Source organism: Arachis duranensis, chromosome 7 (genome assembly GCF_000817695.3).
Source record: "Arachis duranensis cultivar V14167 chromosome 7, aradu.V14167.gnm2.J7QH, whole genome shotgun sequence".
Taxonomy (NCBI): Eukaryota; Viridiplantae; Streptophyta; class Magnoliopsida; order Fabales; family Fabaceae; genus Arachis; species Arachis duranensis.
Window position 1 is genome coordinate 21,925,652 of NC_029778.3, and position 6,281 is coordinate 21,931,932.

Consider the following 6,281-nt stretch of genomic DNA (forward strand, 5'->3'; position numbering starts at 1 on the left):
AATAGTTTTATCATTCCTATGCATTCATATAGATTAACATAATGAATACTCAATTAGAACTAATCCTTTACGTTCTCATTAATTTATAAAAGTTATTACATTGCATAAATTGTAAGACATAAGTACTAACACAGACAACATATGATTTAGATACAATGTAAAATTAATACAATTTATATAATATTAGTTTTATATCTTCAAATATCATAAGCAAGTAAATTAAACTTAATAGCTGAAATAATATTTCATATAGTTACCTAGAAAATATTAATTATTAATTATTTAAGCTTTAATAAAGGGTCTATCTTCAATGGCCTAAACCCATCCAATGCTAAACATGAAGTCTCCATCCTAATTAATATTCCATTCTTCTAAGGCATGAAATTAGTATATGATAACCAATGATAACCAATTTTACTTACTAATTATAAATTAACATATAACTAAATCCTAAATTAACTTAAACAAAAGAAAAAGAGTAATCATAAAAACTGAGCTTTGAACATAGGAAGAAGAACTTAGGGGAGAGAGACGCAGTGGCAGTGACAGCCACTACTGGTAGAATGCCACAACGATGCTGGGCAGCGATGGCGAGACACGAACAGAGAGGGAGAGAAATAGTCATGGCTGATGGAGGGGAGAGAAGTCGGCGACAAGAGGCACTGGCGGCGATGGGGCTGACGGGGCGGCGGGAGAGAAGAGGGTTAGAGAGAGTGGGAGAAGAGAGGTTAGAGAGAGAGATTTCAAAATGAAGGGAGAGAGCGAGGGTTCGTGCTTCGAATTTTATGGCTCATTACCGTGGGATTTATCAGCGGATAAATCTGACGGTAATGCATTGCGGGTCACCAAAACACAGCATTCCACTAATTGGGTTTACTAGTGGAAAAATCTGCCGGTAAAACCTACGCTATATTCGCGCATTTTTTTTCGTTTTTCCTCTAATTATTACTGACGAATTTATCATCGGAAATAAAAATCCGCCGGTAATTATTTGACCTGACGAACTCCACACCAAAATTGTCAATAAATTCGTTGATAAAATCAATGGTATTCAGTGTTTTTTCAGTAGTGTAGTAAGAGGCTTAATATGATTCGTTTTCATAAAAAAAAAAGCAATATACCTTTTAAAATAATGTAAAATTCTGATAATTCGCGTGTATATACATTACTTATATTTGTTTCTTTCATTTTTATTTATATAAACATTTTTTTCTTACTATTAATTGAAGCTAAATAATCCTTTTGTAATAATTATTTTTAAAGATGGGTTTATGAAAAGCTAGAAGTGATGTGTATGGGAATATAACCAAATCCAGCAGATAGGTCCTCCCTTGATATAGACAAATATTCTTCTCCAAGCATCATTGTCTTTTGAAAAACCAGAGGGGCCAGCAATCTTTTTAATTGTTCTTAATTATATATACATCAATCAAAGGCATGCACTTTTGTGTATAAAAAAATGCACTTTTTTATAAATTGCATATATTTTGATGACATACTTTAGCTACATATGATATATATTAATCATATTTTTAGCCAGTTAATATGTATATATTTTGCAAACATATTTATATATATACATATAAAATTATTTTATATTTACCGTGTTTTAAAATTAAATTCTTATCATTATAAAAAATATTTTATGGGTTATAAACGGCAGTCTTGAGCATTTCTCATTGTCATTGTGTATATCTAAAAGTCCAGACAATTTACGGGCCAATCAAGGATAATCATATTCGTACATCTCTCTCCACATGTGATGGCTTCAAATCACGGGGTAAACAATAAGGTTGGGTAACATGGTTTGAACTTTGAGCCAGTTAAAATTTTGAATATATATCTTGTAGAATATGTAAAGAAGAAATTAGAAGGACAAATATTAAAATTTATAATATTTATTAAATTTTTTATTAATTTATACAAATACAATAATATTAATACTTGTTGAATATTTTTATATATTTTATCATATAAAAATTAAATAAAAATAAAATATAAAATAATATTAAATTAAATAAATAAAAAATACCTAATTTTTTATATTTAAATTCAATGGTAGAAAAAGTGTTGATTGTTAAATAGAGAGTTGTGAAATACAAATAGAGAAACTATTTTTTTGATTTGATTTGATTGTTAGATGATCTTTTTTTATTATTAATTTGTGAAAGCCAACAAAGGCTCGCACCAATTCAGGCTAAATTCAACATATTTTTAATATTTAAAATTAAAAATTATTGTGCAATAAATATAAGAAATGAGAATTGAAGTTAAGAGTTTCAAGTCATAGTAAAATATTTGAGCCAATAAACTATTTTTTATTTTTTAAAAAAGTACTACTAATTTTTTTATAAAAAGTTTGAGAGGACCATGACCTTCATTTTCTCAACTAAACTCCGTCCTTATCTAATAAATAAAAAAAATAAAACTTAATTATTTTATTAATTCTTGTAACTTTACTAAAATTTTAATTATATTTTACTATTTTAAAATTTATAACTAAATATTTATATTACGTAAAAAATTTAATTAAGTTCTTATTAAGCTATATATCTTACAAATAAATTTTGTAATAATTTTAAAATATTTGTTTTCTAAAATGTTTCATAATTTATCCAATATCAAATACAAACAAAAAATGACTACTTTAAGAATAGATATTTTATATTTTTAACAAAAAATAATTAATTGAAAACTGTTATCTACTACTACTACTACTACTACAACAACAACAACAAAACATTGTTCCACTAAGTGGGGTCGGTTACATGAATCAAACGACGTCATTGTGCTCTGTCATGTATCATGTCTATAGAGAGACCGTTTACATGTAGATCTCGTTTGACCACCTCATGGATGGTCTTCTTAGGTCTTCCTCTGCCTTTCGCCCTTTGTCCATTTTCCATTTCATCCACTCTTCTGACTGGATGTTCTATCGGTCTTTTTCTCACATGTCCAAACCACCTGAGACGTGATTCAACCATCTTTTCCACAATGGGTGCTACTCCAACTCTCTCCCTTATATCTTCATTCCTTATTTTATCCAAACGCATATGACCACTCATCCATCTCAACATCTTCATCTCTGCCACACTCAGCTTATGTTCGTGTTCCCCTTTAGCCGCCCAACACTCTGTACCATACAGCATAGCCGGCCTTATAGCGGTGCGATAGAATTTACCTTTAAGTTTTAAAGGCACTTTTTTGTCGCATATAAAACCAGATGCACTCCGCCATTTTGACCAACCTGCTTGGATCCTATGATTTACATCATGTTCAATCTCTCCATTATCCTGTATGATGCACCCAAGATACTTAAAACTTTTAACTTTTTCTAGAATGTTTTCTCCAATCTTCACCTCTATATTGGGGTTTTCCCTTCTCAAACTGAACTTACATTCCATATATTCCGTCTTACTACGGCTTATGCGTAGACCATACACTTCTAAAGCTTCTCTCCATAACTCCAACTTCTTATTTAGGTCTTCCCTTGACTCTCCCATAAGGACGATATCATCGGCAAAAAGCATGCACCATGACACAAGCTCTTGGATGTGCTCTATGAGTACTTCCAAGACTAATGTGAAAAGGTATAGACTTAAGGATGATCCCTGGTGTAATCCTATACCAATAGGGAATTCCTCCGTCACACCACCTTGAGTCTTCACACTAGTTGTGGCTCCATCATACATGTCTTTAATTGCCCGAATATATGCGATCTTTACTCTCCTCTTTTCTAAAACTTTCCATAAGACCTCCCTTGGTACCCTATCATACGCTTTTTCCAAATCAATAAACATCATATGTATATCCCTTTTATTACTACGATAACTCTCCATCATCCTTCTTAATAGGTATATCGCTTCAGTGGTAGATCTTCCTGGCATAAATCCAAATTGGTTCTCTGTTACTTGTGTCTCTTTTCTCAACCTCCGTTCTATCACCCTTTTCCATAACTTCATAGTATGACTCATAAGCTTAATCCCTCTATAGTTTCCGCAACTTTGTATATCCCCCTTATTCTTGTAGATAAGTACCAAGGTGCTCTTTCTCCACTCATCAGGCATCTTCTTTGACCTTAAAATCTCATTAAAAAGCTTGGTTAACCAGTTGATGCCTTTTTCTCCAAGACCCTTCCAAACCTCAATTGGGATATTATCAGGTCCTACTGCCATGCCATTTTTCATCTGCTTTAGAGCCTCTTTTACCTCGAAGTCTCGAATCCTTCGATAGTAGTCAAAATTTTGATCTTCTTCCCTTGTGCATAATCGACCAAGGCTCGGAAGAGTCTTCTGTCCCTCATTAAATAACTCGTAGAAGTAGCTTTTCCACCTTTCATTAATCTTCTCCTCTTGAGCCAACACATCTCCATCCTTATCCTTTATGCACTTAACCTGATCCAAATCTCTCGTTCTTTTTTCCCAACTCTTTGCGATTCTATATATACCTTTTTCTCCTTCTTTCGTACCCAAAGACTGGTAGAGACCCTCATATGCTCTTGTTTTTACTTCACTTACAGCCACTTTTGTCTCTTTCTTAGCCGCCTTATATTTTTCCCAGTTATCTGCATTGCGGCATAAAGACCACTCTTTAAAGCATTCCCTTTTTATCTTTATCTTTTCTTGTATACTCGCATTTCACCACCAGGACTCCTTGTCTCTTGGTCCTATTCCTTTAGATTCACCAAAACTTTCTTTTACTGTTCTTCTAATAACTTCTGCCATCTTCCTCTACATCTCTTCCACGCTTCCATTCTCAATTATAAAGATTGGCTAATATAAAAATTAATTATAAAGATTAAATTAAAATTTTGATAAAATTATAAAGAGCGATTTGTGTTCAATGGTTTCTTTCCCAAGTGATGAAAGATTATATTGCTAGAAAGTTGTAGCCAATTTCATGAAGAAATTTCAATAAATTAAAGTGGACTATGGTCTATATTATATTGTCTGATATGGATGAAACCTACACATTCATTGACATCAACCAGATTTTCGCCGGGAGAGAAAAAGAATCTCACACGGAAACAAGTTCTTCCGTGAAAATTTTAGACGAGGGAGGGGTACGGCATACATAGATTTTATTATTGATTAGGAAGATATATATTGGTTGTTATTTAAACGTTCACTATTAAATTAAGAGCGTTACATCCTTTATTATATGGACAATTTTTTTTCAAAGTGAAATAGACTTTTATTCATTGAATTGGAATGTTTGGGCTACGATGATCTCATAGTAGGATAAAAAAGGTAATACCATTACAAAATTATATAGAAATACAGTGTAATAAAAAACAACAACTTTAAACTTCAATAGAAAGAGAAAGTAAGTTTTAATGCTTTTTCTCTCTTCAAAGTTCACAGGCTCTTCGAAAGTCAGAAGCACCAAGTGCAGCGGCCGTAATGATTGGCTGCAATGTTGCAAGTTCTTCTTTGAAAGTGAATCTATTACGTGCTTTTCATATCTCCCATAAAAGATATGCAATTGTTATTGTTGCTTATCTTCTATTTTTGGCGTTCTTCGTCTTCTCAATGAGTTCTAACTACCTTGCCAAAAATTCAAATTTGATTGTAGTTCAGGAATTCCAATACAAGTTTAGCCATATTATCTATGACTTTCCACACTGAACCAAACAGTGGCTGACAGATTCATTTTTCTCTTCGCAGCGGCGACAAGTTGGTGATACTCTCTGGATTCGTTCATAAATTCTTACATTTAATGGAAGTCTATTTGCATAGATTTTCAAAGGAGTAACCTAACTTTCGGTTGATATTGTAGGTCTCAAATGATATTCCAGAGTCTTTTCATTGCGAATTAAGTTGAAAGCTGCTCTAGAGGGGGTGGTAGAACTAAAATGCTATTGAGTATCTTGATGCTACTGCATGTATAATTACTGTTCTTCTCTCTTGGCCAGGTTAATAAGTCTCTGTCTCCTTTAATTTTTGTCTGTATTATGGTTTGAGCAATTTTTGGATTGAACTGTTGAAAAACTAGTTGTTGATTCTATTTTTTCTCTGTGATCATAAGTTGTTCAACCCATAATAGTTGTGAGTCTGGATTAGGTGTACCTATGGTTAACAGGGAAGGGAGATTTTTAATCCATGAATCCTCCATAATCTTAAATGGAATGCCTCTTCCTATCTTCCATTTGACATCCTTTTCCCAAATTTTGTGACCTTCTAGTAAACTCTGCCAACCCCAAGAGGGGTTGGTTCCAACCTCTGCTCTAAGTAAGGAGGAATATTTGAAGTATTCGCTTCTGTACACTTGATAGATTAATG